Source organism: Gadus chalcogrammus, chromosome 17 (genome assembly GCF_026213295.1).
Source record: "Gadus chalcogrammus isolate NIFS_2021 chromosome 17, NIFS_Gcha_1.0, whole genome shotgun sequence".
Taxonomy (NCBI): Eukaryota; Metazoa; Chordata; class Actinopteri; order Gadiformes; family Gadidae; genus Gadus; species Gadus chalcogrammus.
In genome coordinates this window covers 8,423,712-8,444,879 of record NC_079428.1, presented here as the reverse complement: position 1 = coordinate 8,444,879, position 21,168 = coordinate 8,423,712, and the positions used below count along the sequence as shown (strand labels likewise).

The 21,168-nt window shown below is 48.1% G+C and overlaps 1 long non-coding RNA gene across 1 annotated transcript in view; it reads right to left on the bottom strand.

Moving 5' to 3' along the window:
- Nucleotides 1–20,639, bottom strand: part of LOC130370354 (uncharacterized) — a 38,587-nt gene extending 17,948 nt beyond the window's left edge. The window contains exons 1-3 of the long non-coding RNA XR_008893029.1: nt 20,084–20,639; nt 17,240–17,378; nt 16,830–16,896 (exon numbers count right to left, since the gene is read on the bottom strand). This is a non-coding gene — a long non-coding RNA (uncharacterized LOC130370354). The remainder of the gene's footprint in view (nt 1–16,829; nt 16,897–17,239; nt 17,379–20,083) is intronic.
- Between the last annotated feature and the right edge of the window lie 529 nt (nt 20,640–21,168).

The following is a 21,168-nucleotide window of genomic DNA, read 5'->3' as shown; positions in this document are numbered from 1 at the left end:
TGAGAGTAAGAGAAAGAGAGGTTCCAGGGAGAGGGAGAGGAAGAGAGGCGTTCAACCACACCTTTGGTGAATGCCTTGCCCTCAGACGAGCAGGCAGCGGTAAAGAGACAGACAGACAGATTGATGGCCCTTTAAAAGACAAACTGAAAGACTGACTGACAGAATGACAGACTGCAATGGTGCACAATGAATAAAACATTGTGAAGCAGTTCAATTACATGTCGTCCTGTTTGAGATGAAGGCATCCAAGGGTGGAATGGCATTAAACACACACAAACATACACAAATACACTTGTACACAAACACACCACACACACGCACACACACACACACACACGCACACACCGGGCATAGCATAGTTCTGCAAGAACTCCCCCGTCTCCCCTCTGGAAGCGGTCCAAAGAAGCGTCAAGCCTGGGCGTACCTCTCTCTCTCTCTCTCTCGTCTCTCTCTCTCTCGTTTCTCTCTCTCTCTCTCTCTCTCTCCCTCTCTCTCTCTCTCTCTCCCTCTCTCTCCCTCTCCCTCTCTCTCTCTCCCTCTCTCTCCCTCTCTCTCTCTCTCTCTCTCTCTCTCTCTCTCCCTCTCTCCCTCTCTCTCTCTCTCATCTCCAGTGGTTATCTCCCCTCTTTCACCACTCTCACACTCCCCCCCCATACATTATCTATCTCCCTCTCTCTTGGTCTCTGTCATCATCCAAGCTTCCTCTCCCCCATGCTCTTACCTTCGCTACCTTGCACTCCCCTGTCCTCTCCCTCTCCCCATCTTGCCTGTCTCACTCACCCAGTTTCACCTCCCCCCCGTCCTTTCCTTCCCTCGCTGCCTCCCCGCCCTCCCTCTCTCTCTCTGTTGTTCTCTGGCAGGCAGAGGGAGAGCCCACAGCCTCCGCTGCTCTCCAGGAAAATAACGAGAAATGGAAGAAATCAGAGAGAGAGAGAGCAAGAGGGAGGGGGGGAGACAGAGAGAGAGAGGGGGAGAATTTGGAGCAGAACACGCTTTACTTTTTGTTCTTCCGTTCTCCAAGCCCGCCCGGGTCGTCCCCCACGTGTGTGTGTGTGTGTGTGTGTGTGTGTGTGTGTGTGTGTGTGTGTGTGTGTGTGTGTGTGTGTGTGTGTGTGTGTGTGTGTGTGTGTGTGTGTGTGTGTGTGTGTGTGTGTGTGTGTGCATAAGCGTGTGTGCACAAGCGTGCGTGTGTGTGTGTGTTCATGTGTGTTTTGAAGCTGGTCCAGCGTGGGCTATTTTTGTTCTGGTGCACAGCAGAGAGCTGGGAACCGACTGATGGCGCTGGCACACACACACACACACACACACACACACACACACACACACACACAGACACACAGACACACAGACACACACACACACACACACACACACACACACACGCGCGCATGATGTAAAAGATTATTAAGTTCTATGATTATTATTTCATATGAATGGATGCTGAGACAGGAAAAACATTACCATTAGTCTATGATCAATAATCATTGATCAGTACATCTGCACTTTTTTATCTGCACTTGGAATCGATCCACAAATTGTTTGCTTTCAACCTGTATTCATTGCATAGATACAAAAGATATAACAAAAATAAATACGTCTTCTAGTACCTAAAATTATCTAAAAACCCAGTGAGAACATAACAGAAGGGACATCTTGGGTGAGCCAATGCAAACATTGACCTGCTGTGGACAGATATCGTAATTGTATAGTATAATGTATAATATAATAGTAATGAGTACTTAGTGTTGATAGACAGCAGCAAGCCTGGCAGTGGCAGTGGGTTTTCCAAACACACCTGAACACACCTTGGTATGTGATGTCATACCCAGACCTGGGGAACAGGAGCCCTGGTGTGTGATGATGAACAGGCAGAACCACAAACCACACACACACCCACTCATACACACACATACATAGACAACACATACATACAAGCTCACACGCACATGCCTGCTGACACTCACACACTCTCTCTCTTACACACAAACACACACACACAAACATACACAGACACACACACACACATACATACACACACAAAAACACACACACAAACGCAGACACACATACAGCAGCAGCAGCTTTGATCTGATCTGCCTAGTTGTGCGTATGTATACACACATACATAAACACACACACAAACACACACACACACACACTAACAGGTTTAATAACCCTTGTAATTGCTTTGTTTTCATCTACAATAAGTGCTCCCTCTTCGTCCCATTCAACCTCCTCCTGCTCCCCCACCTCCTCGCACTTCTGTATTATTTTTCTCCTCCTTTCTCTCTTGTTCTCTCCATCTCCTCATAGCCAGGGTGGTTATGTGTGTGTGTGTGTGTGTGTGTGTGTGTGTGTGTGAGTGTGAGTGAGAGAGAGAGAGAGAGAGAGATAGTGTGTGTGTGTGTTTCAGTGTGTGTGAGGTCTATCAGTGGAGTTTGATCTATCAGTGGTTTTCTCTTCAGTAAATCACATGGTGGGCTGTACACAAACAGACACACACACACACACACACACACACACACACACACACACACACACACACACACACACACACACACACACACACACACACACACACACACACACACACAGAAAGTATGAGAAACAAACAATGACTACAGATAATCAACGAGTGAGGAAAACCACGCAAAAATAAAACACCAAAGAACAAGGGAAACAGGAAACAGGAAGTGTGGAGGAGGAGGAGGAGGAGGAGGAAGAAAGCATGACTACAAGAAAGAGTGGGGAAATGTGGGGAGGAAGAGAATGAGAGAGAGGGAGAGAGGGAGAGAGAGAGAGAGAGAGAGGGAGAGAGACACACACACAAAGAAAGGGAGAAACAGACAGAGAAGCGAGCAGTGGAACATTTAACCAGAGCGGATGTCACCTCCTCCCTCAGGGCTGGGTCCTGCTTGGGAGATGACGTACGCCACATTTGCGGGGGAAAGAGAGAGGAGGAGAACAACCAGATCATTGATAGGGGGAGGAGGGCCTCAGGGGGTGCACTGTGTCGTCTTGTATGGGACATATGACTTGAAGACCCTTTAGGAAAACACCTTCCGGACATCAGAACCATTAGGGATGGCCATTGTCCGAATCACATATCAGTGCTTTGTGTTGTTTCAGAAACGGTATTTTGTGAGATACAAATGAGTATTTTAGAGATTCAGCAAAAAGTGAATATTAATGGAAAGCAGATACACTAATACCACAATTAGTTGTTTAATTCAGTCAAATATGTTTTTCATAGTTTCATTTTAGATTAATTGGTCTGGCAACTTCCGCAGCCAACTAAAAATGATGCCGCTTCATACCAATATAACAGAGCTGGAATCATCAGAAAAGCTCTCGTCCCATTTGTACAGTATCCCATCTGAATATGTGTTCAACCCGACTCACGTAGAATTCACACACAAAGCAAATCCCCAGAGCGACAGGTGCACATTTAGCTGTGTACCAGGTGCACAGTTAGCTGTGTACCTGTGAGTCCGAACTCAACAAATCTCTAGGAGTAAAACATCCCAAATATCAAACACGGAGTTCCTCGGTCGTCCCGGCGACCAAACAAGACAAGATCCGTGGCAATTTCCTGTGCGGGTCAGCGGACATTTCACTCGGCAGGAAGCTGTGCTCCCACTGAATGATTGATGAAGACCGTCCATTAGCCTGACGCTAGCCCGCGCTACGCCGCCGCCGCAGGGTACACACACACGCACGCAAACAACCCAACAAAGTGCCGACAACGGTCAGCGTAGCGGGGTGTTTCGGTGTGTGCAGTGGGGATACCAAAGGGGTCTGCCTTTATGAAGCCCAAGCCGAACGCATTTCATTCGATTTACCACAGGCCGTCGCAGGCTACACCCTATGGGGTAGGGAGTGATGAGGGGGGAGGGGGGTACAGAGGACGGTGCGTGGGGTGATGGGGAGGTGAGGGGTTCGACTCTCAACAGTGAACAGCCTCGGTTCGGGTGCACACGCGTATTGGAAGGAAAGGAGGAAAGGAAAGGAAGTCGAGTCTCCTCGGGAGCAATAGTGTGTTACCATCATGATTCCTTTCTACAGGGGATGCCACGCCTCTCTGCCCACAGCAGTTAGGGTGTGGCGTCTTGCTCAGAGACAACCCGTCACGCGGCGTGGAGCCGGGGATCGAACCAGCAACCCTCCGGTTACCAGCCAACCCACTCGACTGAGTTACTGCAGCCCGCGTATTGTAAACCATCTTTGGTAAAGGCTTCCACCTTTTGGCACATACCGACAAATAACATACGCCCAATTATGACCAATCATCGAGTAGCGGTGGTTCTCGTGTGCTACGAGTCGTGTTTACTACCCTTCTCTACACAAAAACCGTAACCATGGTGCCACGTTGCTGCGAGAGCGCTTTCTCACAAGTGCACGTCCTTCTCTGTACGGTGTTGGTACGGTTACAATGGCTTTTTCATACATATATCACCAGACAAGGAGGAGAAGGAGGAGGGTGGGCGCCGGGGAGGTCGCACGATGTGGTTTAAACACAATAGTCGGCATGGAAACGAGACACAGCACCTGGGCCATGCTTTGTGAGAACCTTTTTTTCTTGGCCAATGAGAGGAGCTCTGCAGGAAGAAGTTTCAAGGGAAATAACACATTCTCTTCCTGTTCTATGGACATTGCGGAAACAGCCGCCACACCACTATTGTATATATAAAACCTATGTATTATTATTATTATATTGTATACAGGGAGTATGAACACAGTATGGCAACACGCACCATTCAAACTGCCACTGAGTATGGAGGGTTTTAACACACAGGCTCTCAAACTAAAACTGGCCTCTGTGTGATTAGTTTATGACAAATCCGGGTCGATGCCTTTGTTTCAATACCTCTCAAACACAATAAACGGAAGTATTGAATTTTTGTCGAGTCCTTCAGCAACCTTCACGGCCTGACACAATAGCCAATACAAGTATCCCTAAGAGGACTTGTAGAAAATTAAAGATAAGATATTAAATATGAGAATCCATGTTCAAAGGGAGTTAACCTGAACAGGGACCTGGAGCACTCGCCGCCATTTTGGAAGCCATGAGTTGTGACCGTGAGACCGCCGGGGTGATGGAGTATGATGGGATGGAGAATGATCGAATGGTAAAGCCATTGGTGCTGAGTGACTGTGGTCGGGGTGGGGGGGAATCGTCAGGGGGGAGAGGGTGGGTGAGTCGTCAGGGGGTGAGGGAGGGGGAGTCGTCAGAGGGTGAGGAGGGGGGAGTCGTCAGGGGGTGAGGGTTTGTTGGGGGAGTCGTCAGGGGGTGAGGGAGGGGGAGTCGTCAGAGGGTGAGGAGGGGGGAGTCGTCAGGGGGTGAGGGAGGGGGAGTCGTCAGAGGGTGAGGAGGGGGGAGTCGTCAGGGGGTGAGGGAGGGGGAGTCGTCAGAGGGTGAGGAGGGGGGAGTCGTCAGGGGGTGAGGGTGGGTTGGGGCGGGGGAGTCGTCAGGGGGTGAGGGTGGGGGAGTCGTCAGGGGGTGAGGGAGGGGGAGTCGTCAGAGGGTGAGGAGGGGGGAGTCGTCAGGGGGTGTGGGCGGGTTGGGATGGGGGAGTCGTCAGGGGGTGAGGAGGGGGGAGTCGTCAGGGGGTGAGGGCGGTTTTGGATGGGGGAGTCGTCAGGGGGTGTGGGCGGGTTGGGATGGGGGAGTCGTCAGGGGGTGAGGGTGGGGGAGTCGTCAGGGGGTGAGGGCGGGTTGGGATGGGGGAGTCGTCAGGGGGTGAGGGCGGGGTCGGCCTGGAGTTGGCAGACAGGGCCACGGCAGCTGTGTGTTGTGGGGTACAGGAGGGGTTGTGTGTGTGAGGGGTTGGGGTGTGAGTCTGTGAGGGGTTGGGGTGTCTGTGTGTGTGAGGGGTTGGGTGGAGGGGGGGGGGGTATAGAGGGGGGTGCGTGGGTGGAGGGGGGGCTGGGTGGAGTTGCATACGTGTCACCAGGCACATACACACAAACTACCTGGCTCCATTTCAAACGTGCACGGCTGCACGCACACACACAACCACGACTTCAGCTTAGAAAGCCCCCAAATCCCAAGAGAACTCTTTAACATGAGCCCTAGGACAGGTCTCCCTCTCTCCTCCCCTCTCTTCTCTGCCTCTCACATCTCTCTCTCTTTACCCTCTCCTCCCACTCCCCCAACCCCCCTCTCACTCCCCCAACCCCCCCCTCTCACTCCCCCAACCCCCCTCTCACTCCCCCAACCCCCCCTCTCCCTCTCTCAAATATTTTTCAAAAAAGCTTTATTGGCATGAGAAACAAACATTTACAAAGTGGGTGAACAATAAAGAAGTCAAGATTTAAAAGGCTAAATACAAAATATATAAATATATCAGCTATTACACTAAGATCTCTCTCTCTCTTTCTCTTTTTCTCTCTCACACCGACACACAAACCAAAACAAAGAGCAAAGTATTGCACATTTTAAAAAGCAGCACTGAATGTGTAGTGTGTACACACAAACACGCACAAAAACACCAAATGAAGACACACAAACACACACGTACAGATGTGCACACACACAAACACCAGGACCCAGTCCCATATAGGCTCCATGAAACATTCAGTGAATTTTTCAACATGTGCTCGTTCCCCCTTTGCACGTGTGGAAGTGCAAAGAAAGAAAAAAAAATAACCCCACACGCACACACACAAACACACACACACAGGGAGCGACAGGAAGGAGAGGGAGAGGAGGGGGGGAACAGAGTCAATGAGGGCAAAGGCAGAGCGAGCAGCAGGGAAGAGAGAGAGAGAGAGAGAGAGAGAGAGAGAGAGAGAGAGAGAGAGAGAGAGAGAGAGAGAGAGGAGAGAGAGAGAGAGAGAGAGAGAGAGAGAGAGAGAGAGAGAGAGAGAGAGAACCCAGCTGACTCCATTCCAAGCAACTCCCCTTAGCAACAGCCCAGGAGCAGGCTGAGCGCCATTGGCCAACACGCAGCGTGCATCACAATCCCATGTACGGCCGCTTAGCCAATCAACATCCGCCTTGCAGCTCTGCTTTTCGGATTCCGTTTTCACCATGGCAACACAACCCTGTGCTTGGCCTGTGACCCCCCCCCCCCCCAAACCGCCCTCCCCCCACCCTTCTGCACTGCATGCATGTGCGCGCACACACACACACACACACACACACACACACACACACACACACACACACACACACACACACACACACACACACACACACACACACACAGAAAGGCTCTCTCTCTCTCTGTGTTCCCCTGACTGACTCGCTAGCTCTGGCGTCTCACTGTACATACTGTACTGTGCTAACTGGTGCCAGGCGTGCAGCCCCGCTGACCCCAGGAGGTAATTAGCAACAGAGCTAGAGAAATAAACATGAATCACATGGCAGGGCTAGCTCGTCTAACTCTAGCTCAAGCTAATTTGGCTAACTCCGCTAATTCTGCTAACTCAGCTAAGTGTTGACTTCTGTATGCAGTCATATTATATCGCCATCTTTACACCTGTGCTGTGCTGTGTGTGTGTGTGTGTGTGTGTGTGTGTGTGTGTGTGTGTGTGTGTGTGTGTGTGTGTGTGTGTGTGTGTGTGTGTGTGTGTGTGTGTGTGTGTGTGTCTCTTTATATTATGCAGGGACAAGCTGTGCAATTTGAACAGAGAACATGTAGGGCTTGCTTTGAGGCCAGCAGAAGAAGCAGATTGTTGGGTGGACTGTCCCTGTGAGACGAAACACAACAAACCCTTTAATACAGCGGGGAACATAAACATGTCCTCTTCTGAACATACCCTACATACTCAGGGTGATAGCCAACATACAGAGCTGATAACCCCAACATGTCTCTGATAGTTGTGCTATGGAATTCATTTTCGTGACATCCTCATCCTTTGCAACCTTTGCGCCAATTATAAACACAGTATTCCATTAAAACGCTTTAAACATTAAGAGGCTATTCAAAACCAGCAGTGCACGCAAGTGCCTGACAACAAAAGGTGAGAGACTGCTGAAGGGCAAGGCTAGGAGATGCTGGTGATTAGACGGACCACACTGTGACCCCATTTGCACAGTAACACCACATGCTAACACAAGCTAACACCAACTAGCCAGCTCAGTCTTTGTTATCCCTGTGAGGCTGAGAGCCCTGCACAACGAGAGAGAGAGGGAGAGAGAGCAAATAGAGTGAGAGAGAAGGACAGTCAGAGCGGAGGGAGGGAGCCTAGCAGATAGAGAGACAGTGAGTGCGGTGGAGAGAGACAGACTGTCTGTGGGAGGTTGAATAGAAGCGCGTCCACAGACACATGATAGATGAGGACCAGGGGGAACAACAGAAGTGTGTCTGCCCAGCCGTGTGTGTGTCCGTGTTAGTGTGTGTTTGTCTGTGTAGGTGTATTTGTAAATGTGTGTGTGTGTGTATTTGTGTGTGTGTGTGTCTGTGTTAGTGTCAATGTGTGTCTGTGTAGGTGTATATGTATGTGTGTATTTTTGTGTGTGCGCGTGTGTGTGTGAAAAAGAGAAACCGTGTGTAAGGATGCAGGAAAGGAAACACACGTTTATGAGTGTGTGCGTGTGTGAATGTTTGTCTGTGTGAGTGTGCGTTTACGAGTGTGTGTGTGTGTGTGAATGTTTGTCTGTGTGAGTGTGCGTTTACGTGTGTGTGTGTGTGTGTGTACTCCTGCAGAGGTTATCAATCTGCACCACTGCAACAATGACCGCACAATGAACAAGAGATCGATTTCTCCATAAACACCATTGGCAAAACTGTTTATGTTCAGTATTGCCAAAGCACTCAAATTATTGCAAAAACAATAATAGCACAACACGTGTTCATTGTGTGCATGTGTGTGTGTCAGAGACAAAGAGTTAAATTGTGCGTGTGCCCCCAGATGTTATCTTGTATATTTGCAGGAGCCTATGTGTGTGTGTTTATGTGTTGTCATGAAACAGACGAGCGGTGTCTGGGTAGGGGGGGGGGGGGGGGCGCTGTGGGTCCTGGCAGGAAGGATGAGTGTGGGCGGGGGGGTCTTCTGTGTTGTGGTGGTCCTGTGGCTGTGGTGATGAGTGCGGTCCGCCTGTCAGGTGGTGACTGAGTGCAGTGACGTCAGCGTCTACGGCCCACTGATCCACGGCGGCCGACCGCGGCACAGCCTCGTGGAGACCTGGAACGCCATCCACTGGTCGCTTTCTTATTGGATAGGATCGATCCCGGTCGTCTCGACTTCCCTTCCTGCGGGCGGCGACGTCATTTCCTGCCGTCTATGGGTATGGCCAGGGTGTGTGTGTGTGTGTGTGTGTGTGTGTGTGTGTGTGTGTGTGTGTGTGTGTGTGTGTGTGTGTGTGTGTGTGTGTGTGTGTGTGTGTGTGTGTGTGTGTGTGTGTGTGTGTGTAACGACCAGCCGTAAGACATGGCTAGACACATTGTCTACTGCTAGACTGACCGGTCATTTGTTCAGAGTGCTCGGTCATTGTGTGTCTCTCGCACCCCCCCCCCCCCCCCCCCCCCCCCGCTCTCTGTATCTCTCTCCCCCTCCAGGTTCCTCCCATCCAGCAGTAATACTCAACCCTTAAAATACTGTGGGTCATCAACTCCTTACAGCTAATTAAAAGTAATGAGTGTGTGGGGCTTTTCCCAATGCATAGCCCCCACCACCACCACCACCACCCCCACCCCCACCCCCACCCCCACCACATTCCCCACCACCCCACTGGTCTAATAATAGGGTTGGGGGCGGGGCCTAATGGCGTGTTATGGCAGCCAGTGTTCTACCCTCTGATCGCTGATTAGTTGGATCACAGTGAAAAGGTCACGACCCGGCCAGCGAACAGCTGCCAGTTTAATTGATATTTGTGGCGGCGATGTCGGGGCTTAATGGAAGATTAGAGCAGAGGAGCCCGTGGTGCTGCTTAAGTCGGCAGAGACAATTAGGGTTCAAATGCTGAGTCACCGTTGACGCGCTAATAAGGGTTGCATTTCGTTCAGCACAAACGCCAACAGGTCATCATGGTATTTGTCTTGAACTTTACTTGGAATGGAGGAATTTAAAAGCAACCACGAATCACGTTCTGCCCCCCCTTTGTATTTATTAACAGAAATTCAAGAATTGGATACAAGTGTTTTTCGGTTGCAGAACAATGATTGTATTCCATTGCTTTAACAGAAACGTTGGTTGGTCCCAGGGCACCTTAGCTGTACGTTTTTTTTTATTATTTGCCGAAAAAAAGGGTGACGGCCCCTTCTAATGAATGTAAAGTGTGTCTGTGTGGTGGCGCCCCGGGCCAGTAACAGAAGCTCAGCTAATGGAGCTAGCAGCAGCTACATAAGCAGCGGCCAGCTCTCCAAGAATACACCTTGAGCCCTTGGACAAACATACTCTCTCCCTCCCTCTCTCTGTGTATCTCCCGCGACCACACACACATACACACATACATACAAGCACACACAGACACACACACCTGTTTATAAAAAATGCATGCAATGGTGGTAATTGGCGTCAACGGTTACTGCATAATGCATTCACACATAGCCAGCCCTGCTCAGTCACGTGCACTCCCTGACACCTTCCCTCTCACTCGCGCTTTCATGCCACTACTCACTCAATCCAGGCAGTACATGTGTTCCTGCTTTGCAGGGGTTTACAGGTGTGTGTGTGTGTGTGTTTTGTGTGTGTGTGTGTTTTGTGTTTGTTGGTTAATCTGTTGGCAGAACATTTGGTAGGTCAGTAGGTAAGCGGCTGATCCTCTGATGTAGTTGGAAGGTGGACTCACTCCAAGTGGAATCCAGACCCACATGCACAGTGAATACACAATGTGTTCACTATCATGTATCTGGATGTTGCTGGTGTGTGTGAGAAAGATGAGACGGACCTATGGATGAAGTGAGGGATAGAGCTAGAGCGAGAAGGGGACTGCTAGAGAGAGAACTTGACCTCCATACAAAATGACAAAGCCATAATTCAATACAACAAAGTATTATTAATGGCTATCATCCCCCGCAGTCTCTCCACCTTTTTATTAATGTCATCCATCAACAGAGATCCATACAGCACGTCTTAAGCAACTATATGCCCCCATAATTTCAGTGAAAGCAAACGAAAGTAACAGTATATACACTGGGAATTATTCCTGTTGGTCATTGCTTTGGTTTCTATGGTAATGTTGAGTAATGTTGAGAATGCTCCATTTCGCCCCCTATTGAGCAAAGCTTGATATTGCCGACAACCGCTGCTCAACCATTCAGTTAAGTGTGTACTATGTGTGTTGTTATGGATGCTATTAGTTGGCAAGGTGGCTATGTATCCATCTGTCCGTTTTTGGAATCAAGCATTGGGCCCCATTTACCCAGTATCACTACATTGACCCACGTTGAAGACACAACCCAGGCAGCCTGACATCCTCATGTCCTCGTGTGTCTGCGTTGCGTTGCTGACCTCCCCGCGGGACCCTTCAGCCAGGACAGCGTCGGGCACTGAGAGGAATCATCTGGTCCTCGTGATGCAGGGATTCCAACCGGGGTCCCCCCCCCCCTCCCCCACACACACACGGCTCCTCTCCCCTCCACCCCGACCTCTCCTCTCCCCTCACCTCCTCCCCTACCCTCCGTTCTCTCCCCCTCCGTTGTGTCTCCCCTGCGAGGGCCCCAGCCCAGACAAAAGCCCAGTGTGGAGCCGGGGGGGGGGAGAAGGTGTGGAGGGGAGAAACAAAGAACCCGGGGGCCATGGCCTTGCCCTGGGGGGAGGCGGGTAGGGGTAGCTTGGGGTCAAAAGGGGGCCATGGGGAAGGGCGGACCCGAGAGGCAGAAAGCCAGAAACAGGAGCTGAGCTGGGGAGAGGTGACCGAGAGAGAGAGAGAGAGAGAGAGAGAGAGAGAGAGAGAGAGAGAGAGAGAGAGAGAGAGAGAGAGAGAGAGAGAGAGAGAGAGAGAGAGAGAGAGAGAGAGAGAGAGAGAGAGAGAGAGAGAGAGAGAGAGAGAGAGATCATCCTGTCAGGGTGCAGTGAGGATGTCTGTCTGTCTGCCAGCCACACTCAAGCATGGCCATTTGAAGCATGCTAACCATTGCCGTTGCCCATGGCAACCACAACCAAGCTCCTTCCAAACCACTTTGTTCTTCCCGTCTGTTCTACTTACCACATCACGCACACCTTAGACTAACACACACACACCTCCACCACACGGTCTGAACCCTCAACTGTCACCTGCCCCACCCCCCCCATTCTCTACCTCCTTATTGTTATGGTTGTGTTGATACACCTGTGCACCCCCCACTCACCCTGACCTCGTGCTAGACCCCTGCTCTCTGGTTACAACGCACGCACACACACACACACACACACACACACACACACACACACACACACACACACACACACACACACACACACACACACACACACACACACACACACACACACACACACACACACACACACACACACACAAAGAGGATCAGTCAGTGTGTGGTGAGGCATGCAATACATAACCTAAATGTTACACGACACACAAACACACACACACACACACACGCACTCACACACACTTGAGGATGGCAGGTTGAGTGTGAAGCTGTTGGGATTATGCTTCTTCAATATAGTGAGTATGGCCCCTACCTGACGCCCCGCATCATACTATCAACAGCTAACATGTCTTTCCTTTGAACAAGCTTGATGAAAACATGGAAGCGAGCTCGCTTCACTAATATGTCACATTTCTGCCCAAAATAGATTAAATACAGCAGGAATGTGGTCCAGGGATGTGTAAAATGGACTGGACCTGCTAGCTGTCTGTCTGCAAGCATGTTCCAGTCTCTAAATAAGTAATGGCATATTTAGCAGAAATGGTTGATAATAGGAACAGTTGAAAAGACAGGGTGAATAAGTGCATGAGGGGAATAAGTTCTCACACACACACACACACACACACACACACACACACACACACACACGTGAGTGTGTGTGTGTGTGTGAATGAACCCATTGAGCTGGTTCAGCAGGAAACCAGATTCCGCACAGGAGCAAACATCCCTCATGCCACAGGCCTCGGTCCCTCTTTAATGACTCCCTAATGGCCCTCTCTTTCAACATCCCCCCCATCCTTCAGCACGTATTCTTTCTTCGCTCTCCAACTCGTTTGTGTGCGTGTTCGTGTTCAGTCCGGATGTGGAACAAGAACATGTAGGAAGAAGAGAAGAGGAAGCGCCACGCAAAAACACAAGAATCACAGCCTCGCGTTCACACCTCTTCTTCCTCACATCCCTAGTGTCCTGAATCACCTCTTCCTGCTCGCCCTCATGGCCTTAACACCTACCCATCACCAACGCTCCCTTCTTCCTCTCCATCGTCACTGATTTGCTTCTGCGCAACCAAATTATTTAGAAAATACACGTCATCCGTATGCCTATAATATCCACCCAGAGTCTAGCCTGTTTGTTCAACTTTAAGTTACCATTAGAATCCCGGTTGCCTGACGACCATGGCATTGAGGCCTGGGCTGACAAATCAGTATTAATAGTACTGGTCTGGCATTGGTGGACCAGGTTAATCAGTCATGTTTACAAGGCAAGAGGTGCATTTGCTATGGTAAGCTAGCACCTCATCAGGGCTTATTATGAAGGCTAAATTTTACTGTATGGAGAGGAGGAGAGAACGAGAGAGGAGTGTGTGTGTGTGTGTGTGTGTGTGTGTGTGTGTGTGTGTTAAATCGATGGATGGAGTTGCCACGGTGACCAACTGGGCGTGACTAGAACCAGGTCCTTCACCTCGCCGTCTACTGCCTCCATTTCTCTCCTCCTCGCTCAGGCAGGAACAGCCATCAGGTGTGATTGGGTGCGTTCTTGGAAAGCTACAATACTCAAGCTTTATAAATAGCAAGACAGATCGCATGACACTCCTGAACATGGTGTCCCTGGGCCGGGTTTGGGATGACCGATAGGTTTGTTTAACAGGGTCCAAAAATATCGACACATACTTATTATTGAAAAATAAGAAAACAGGTTATTGTGATTGCTAGTGCTCAAAGCGTAGAATACTAGAAACAAACACGTAGACTACCCGGCCTAGACAACATGATGACATGCAGCGCAGCAAAACGGTGCACTGTATTATCAGTTGGCATTGGTATGATCAAGAAAATAGAGGACAACAAAAACGTCGTAGCTTCATTAATCTTCTATAATCTTGCCACAAACCTGTTCCAGCCACCTCCCAGTCTACACCCACTCTCATCTTCCATCCAGCTACCCCTCCTTCTTTCCCCCATGCAGCAGGCCCAGGTTGGTGTGGGCAGAGCTATCGGCACCATGCCCACCATCAAGGTTCTTAAGTGTATGAAGGCCTTGAGAAAGAGAGAGCGAGAGAGTGCGTGTTGTCTATACAAACCATGGCCAACGGTTTTTGGGCCCCTTGAGTAAGGTATAATTCCCATCATAAACATAAAGTATGATTGTGCATGCGTGTGTGTGTTACCATACACGAAAGTGTTGGCGACCGTGCGTGTCATGGCGACTAGTAAATGTAATAAAGCTGAGTGATGCAGGTGTGTGTGTGTGTGTGTGTGTGTGTGTGTGTGTGTGTGTGTGTGTGTGTGTGTGTGTGTGTGTGTGTGTGTGTGTGTGTGTGTGTGTGTGTGTGTGTGTGTGTGTGTGTGTGCGTGCGTGTGCTTGTGTGTGCCAAACAGAAGGTGCAAGAGGGGTGTTCAGGCATTGGGCATTAGCTAATGTATTGGAGTGCAGCGGCGTGACAGAGCGTGTGTGCGACCCTAGTTCTAGCTAGGTGAGGGAGGTGGCCGCTGTGTCGATGGAAGAATGACATAAAGGGTGTCAGGTCTGCCTGGGAGCTTTTGCAAGGGCATGTTTGAAAGGTACCTGTGTGTGTGTGTGTGTGTGTGTGCAACTGTGTGCTACCCTGACACCCACGGTAAAGCAGTCAGTGAAATCAGCACCCCCTCCTCTACCAGAAACTGCCCCCCCCCCCCCCCCGCCACTCCTCTGGGCACACATCCCAGAGTGCGTAGTGACCCTGGCTGTGGCTCATAAACTGTGGTCATAAATTGACACACACACACACACACACACACACACACACACACACACACACACACACACACACACACACACACACACACACACACACACACACACACACACACACACACACACAGTGATGTCACGCTTTAACCCACTCAGGGGAGGAGGAGAAAGTGAAAAAGAGCTGAAGATGGAGTGAGTGAGCAGGAGAGCTGGCAGTCTTTAGCCCCTAATCCTTCTCCAGCTTCCCTACATCCAATTCCTTTCTTCTTTGTTTGGGCAAATGGAACCTTACATATATCCAATGTATTTAACACATAATATATAGATTATACACAACACCACATAGAATACAAACATTACAAACAAAACAGCCACAAGGGCTGGAAAACTAAATAAAACGCCACTATGGTGGTCAATAGTTCATATGATAATCTTAGCAGGGCCGACAAAGGTGCTACTCACTCCTTCAAGCATAGAACTCAAAGAACGCAAATGAATGCTCAATGACAAAGTCAGAAATTTGTGTAAACAGAGATTTTTAGTTGAAGCACAATGCTACAGTTTATACATAAGATTATAAGATTGTGCGCACGTGAGAGGGCTTCAAACACTGTGAGCCAACATAATTGACCCAATACACTTCTAGGATCGCCCGTAGTTTACTCGACTTCTCAACAAACGGAGAATCCGTTCAGTACCACGATTATCTTTGTCCTCTCATCCAATCAAAAGAGGGCTGAGATTTGGAAAACCAGTTGCCGCCGCAAATTGTGTTTTAAGGTTGGCCTCTACAACTGCAGTGTACAAGAAAGTGATGAGCCACGTGGACGCTGCTATCCCCAGACCCCGGGCATCAGACCGAGCGAGGGTGGACAGGGAGTGCACCAGCGGGCCTTCATCATGATACAGTTGTACTAGGCTCTACATCCCTCAACCGTTTGCTCCCGGTGCCATCCATAAACGTAACGGTCATTTCAAATTAAACAATGAGAGGAACATTTCCAATGAGGCTGAGAAGAAAAGAAACAAAAGCCAAGAGAAAATCAAACAAAATCTGTTAAAAGCATAACGGGCAGATACGGGACGGTTATTAGGTAAGATCATAAGTGGCCAAAGAGAAAAAGTGTATTGATTTATTTTTGACATTGCAAAAGATTTCATAATTCCACAGCAATAGCACTAAAGCTGTCCTTCCAAGAGCAGTCCTGGCACCACCACAACGACTTCCAGCCCTGCGTATGCCTGGCGTTTAGGGAATTTAGCATGGCACTCGGTACGCACATGTTTCTGAGGGAACTGCTCTGTGCTGCACCTTTCATTCAGCCGGCCCCAGGTGCGTGTGTTTACACAATCCAGCGTGGGACAGATTGACGGTTTGCGACGGCGGCCCTTACCTTCCGTTGGCTTGGCTCGCTAGTTTACTTTGTCTAATCATAACATCTTGGTTTAGGCTGCCCGACCAAAGATATACACACTCATAGCTTCACATGTACGCAGCGTCTAACTACAGTACAGCGTAAATACACCGGGGATCTTTACGAGTGTATGATGTATAAACAACGGGAATTCTTGTGTGAGGGGAGCACATTTATGTTTAACAGTGTGTCGGATTAAATACACAGATCTCAGCGCAGACACACAAGATCTGCCATACGCCTGATGCATAACGACCGTCAGAATAACTAGGAACAACACTTGGGATTGCAACACACTAACACACACACGAAATGTAGTGTCACTCATCAACCCAAGAGAAACAAACAAAAAAAACAATAGAATTGACGACACATTCGCGTGCCCCAGCCACCAATGCAGTTAAACGAGGAGGCTTCTTACCTGGGCAGGTAATACTGGTGCATACCTCCGCAGGGAGTGGAGAGGGCAAAGTAAGTACCTTGTCACTCTGCACATAAACAAAATGAGGAAACAATAAATACCTCAAAGCATAAGAGGAACAAATGAAAAATATATGAGTTTATTGTAGCTACAAATGCATTGGTTGTAGACGCTTGCATATCATGTATAGAATGACGTGTAGTAAAGTGCTATATAAATACACCCTATTATTGTTATCACCCTCAGGTGTCATTTAGCAGATGCGCTCATTCAAAGCAACTAATAGGTGTGTTATTTGTTAGAGTTGCTTTTTGTTAGCAAAATGTTATTAAGGATGCCCACAGACTGCATGAAGTAGGATGGATATTGGGGATCAAACCCAGATCCTTCCAGCTCTGAGGTGTCTGTACCTGTTATGTACCATCCTGGCGAACTGGCCATGTCGAGCCTCAGTTCTAGGCGAGAGGTTGTGCACAGCTTCAATCCGGTGCCGGTGGAGTCGAGAACCTGGCTGGCTCGTGCACACACATTCTAGTCCTCTTCTTCTCTCTGTGGGAGAGAGAAAGACAAGGGCATTTACCGATATACAAAGTCTTGGGTGGTTGGAGTCGTAACATAATAACAGGCTCTCAACGTAAACTCCGTTACATTGAGAAAGGGGCTCGCCGTTCATACATGTTCATGGTTCAACTAGGCCAGTGGTTCCCAAACTCATCACACAGGTACCCCTGTGACCATTCACATCCTACCGAGTACCCCCTAGGCTGATGTACCCTCACAGTGGTGTTTCTACATGTACAAAACAGGTGGGGCTAGGATAATATTTTTTATTCTTTTAAATGACGTGACGCCACCCGTTTATTTTCACAGTAGTGGCGATCTTTGTAGATGTTGACTCCACCTGCCCCCGGCTATCCTGCACAACACAGGACTGTATGTAAAAATCTAGTTCAACATCTGACCTGTGAAGGGCAGTCATACGCTAAACAGCGTCTAAACTGCCAAAATCATTCAACAAAAATGGTAGACCCCTTCACTTTTGGTAGTGTTTCTACTGGCTTTTCAGGCATACAGACATCCATCCAAACAAATTATGGGGCTTTTTAATTTTGTTTGAAATTTATTTCTGGAAAAAGTTACAGCCCTAATATATTACAAATAAAAATGGTAATTTCCAAAAAAAAAAAAATACTTTAACACTATTCAATTGTTTTTTTAACTAAGTGACTGTTCTCCATGTATCAGATATATATATTCAATTAATAAAGTACATTAATGCAGCTTTTAATCTTTTATTGCTGACATCAAAACATTGCAATAATGAAAGTATAGTTTTTAAACGTTAAACTAAGCTTCCGTAAACCTCAGAATAAAATGCTACTGCAAACAGCTGTTAGAGCTACTATAAGAAGTTAACCCAATATCATTTTACCATGTAGTACACCTCCCATAGGCCTAAGCAGCGTCCTGGAGAAGAAATCAAAGAAAATAGCTGTGAAAGAAGAGATTCAGAATGGACTGTATTGGTTTAAAGCCCACTCGCCACCACGACAAGGCGCAGGCCAGCAGTGGGACTGGGAACATATAAGAGGCGTTTTACCTCTAATTTTTCCGTCCGTCCACTTCAACAGAGAAACACTCTGAGCATGTGCATTTCAATGTTTCAAGTCCAATACACATTGCATTGGGCTGGTGGGGCTAGAGCACCTCTTGCCCCTCCAGACGAACTCAGCCGGAAGAAGCAAGCCAGGGTCGACTAAAAATTAAATAAAAGCGCCAAACTTATTATTTTACAGTACTTTCTGGGGAGATATTTTTTTTAATATATAAATATATATCCAAAAAATTATATTATATTTTTTATGTATTTTTTATTTTTCATTTTCATTATTATTATTATTATTATTATATTATTTTCTTGTGAGAGTAGTAGGGGCCGAGACCCACTTGCCCCTAATGACCAGTCGCCACTGTGTAACCCTCAGTACCCCCAGCACGATGTTGGGGGGACAGCTCACTAAAATGTTTTTGCTCTTAAATCAAGTCATGGGTTTGGCATGGTGTCGAGGAACAGCAACCGTCTGGAGACAAAAGACACAGCCGAGGCTAGGTTTGACTGAGTTTATCGCGCCACCTGGTGGTCATGTGACATAATCCGAAACGATCGTAGTTCTGTTAGAGATGCAAAGCAGTGGACTCCCCTGTTTTGGGAATTCAAGATGGTTTGAACATATCCCGTTCAGTCCACCCCAGACCCATTCCACAGGGGTCATCGCTGGACAAACACAGGTGCCACTCATAATTATGTGTCTGCTACACATGTACCAGGTCGATGGTGCGATAACTTCTTTATAAAGAAAAATAAGAAAGAAAGAAATTATATAGATATATAGATGTGTTATTTGGATCCCTTATGTCTCCTACAATAATAACTCAGACTTTTCTATATACGCCAAAACATCATACAGCACATGATTAGGATTTAGATTCTCTCCTACAATGGTTGGGCTAGGGCTCCTAATCCTCAGTATATTGTCCTATGGCGCTCCCTGGTGGCCGAACGGAGGTAATGTTAAAGGGGCGGGGATGTACATGGAAAACATGAGAAGGGGAGAAGAAAAAATCCTAGGGAATAAAATTCAAACCCTCTTCCTGGAAACCCTACAGAACCCGCCACAACTTCACCACATGACACTTCACTTCAAGGCAAATGCGACACTCCTTCTCGGAGCCGGGGAAAGGCCCGGAGTTTCATTCAACCCCCGCGCTTATCATTCATAAGTTCCCACTTATAGTGAGGCCTAATTCAAATGACCCGGTACAGACCGGCCGCACACGTTGACGCATAAACGTCCTCAACAGTGGAGTTAACCTAAAGTCCTCGTACCGCTAGTGCGTAGGCTCCACCATCACAACACGATTGCAACATCACCAACTCGGCGCTACCCTCCACTCAACTCTCGTTTCCCGTAAAGAGGACACACACACACATGACATCATCCACAACACTTTAGGAGGTTCACGGCGACATACACACATCTGTCACCACAGCGCACAAGTAGTGATGTGGCTTAATGACTACAAATTGAGCATGTCAACCTATTTCTCAGCATTACAGCGCGTGTTATCACATCCCATTCAATTCGTCTTGTGTCCATTTAGAATTATGTAACGCATACTTATACCCGACAAAAGCATTGCTAATAAAACAGCACTATTCAGGATGTTTCTCACGACTGGTGGTCATTACTTACCTTATATGCATCTCAGAAATCCTTCGGGAGGCTTAGTTGTAGTAAATAAAATAGTGCACTAGTGAAAATGTGCAACGCAGACCACCTTCCCTCCCAATGGATGACGCCCGCTCAGCCACGCAGCCCCAAAACCCTCCAAAAAAACGAGGCACTGGGTCTGGGAACATCATTCAAACATATCGGGTACGATCGGGATCAATGCATCGAGCAACGCCTGATCGATCAACCGGACAAACCGCCGACACGTTGAGGTTATTTCCATGTCCATGCCCAGGTATGACGATCACAGTTGCAGGTTGCATCTTGCCAAGTCATATCGCCTTCCTAAATGATTGCACAGCCTTTTTTTTGCTGCCTGAAGACCACACATCTGTAGAAAATAAAGAGCTACCGCCTAGGTCCAACCTGCGTATGCTGCGATAATCCAAGCCGTCCGCCAGACTAACATGGATATCAAACGGGATCGATCAGAGCGAGTTGCCGTAAGAAATTGCGCAGTTTTTATTCCGTTGAAAACGGAGTCTTTTCCCCCTCCGTCCCCCGTTGAAAGGCTCTCTCTCTCCCTTCCTCCTCCCTCCCTCTCTCTCTCTTCTTCTTCCTCCTCCTCCTCTCTCTCTTCTCTTGCAGGTTTATTTTCGGTGCAAGAGTCTTGGACACACTGCCTACCCCGCCTCCCTGGTGCTACTGTCAGCCCTGCCCAATTCCTTTATTAGTCGTCGTCCCAACCCCCAAAAAATAAAAATCCATAGATAAAAACTAATCCGTTTCTGTTTGACGGAGAGATAATACAGACACATACTTTTCAGGTCAGGTAAGCCCTACATAATGGTTGGGCTTATAGAGGTGGAAAGTGTCTAGTTTTAGGAAAGTTTGATGATAGTGGGGACAGACGTGTACACCTCATTACTTATTATGTATTACCATTCCTTCAGTTTCTCTTATTACTAACTTTAATTTATTGTATTATTATTTATTATTCTGATCCATGCTACTACTTATTTTACTTATCTTTATTTACTTTATCTTGTATTGTTGCTGCTATGTGACTGTTGAGGAAACAAGCCTAAGGATTTAACTCTTGTGTA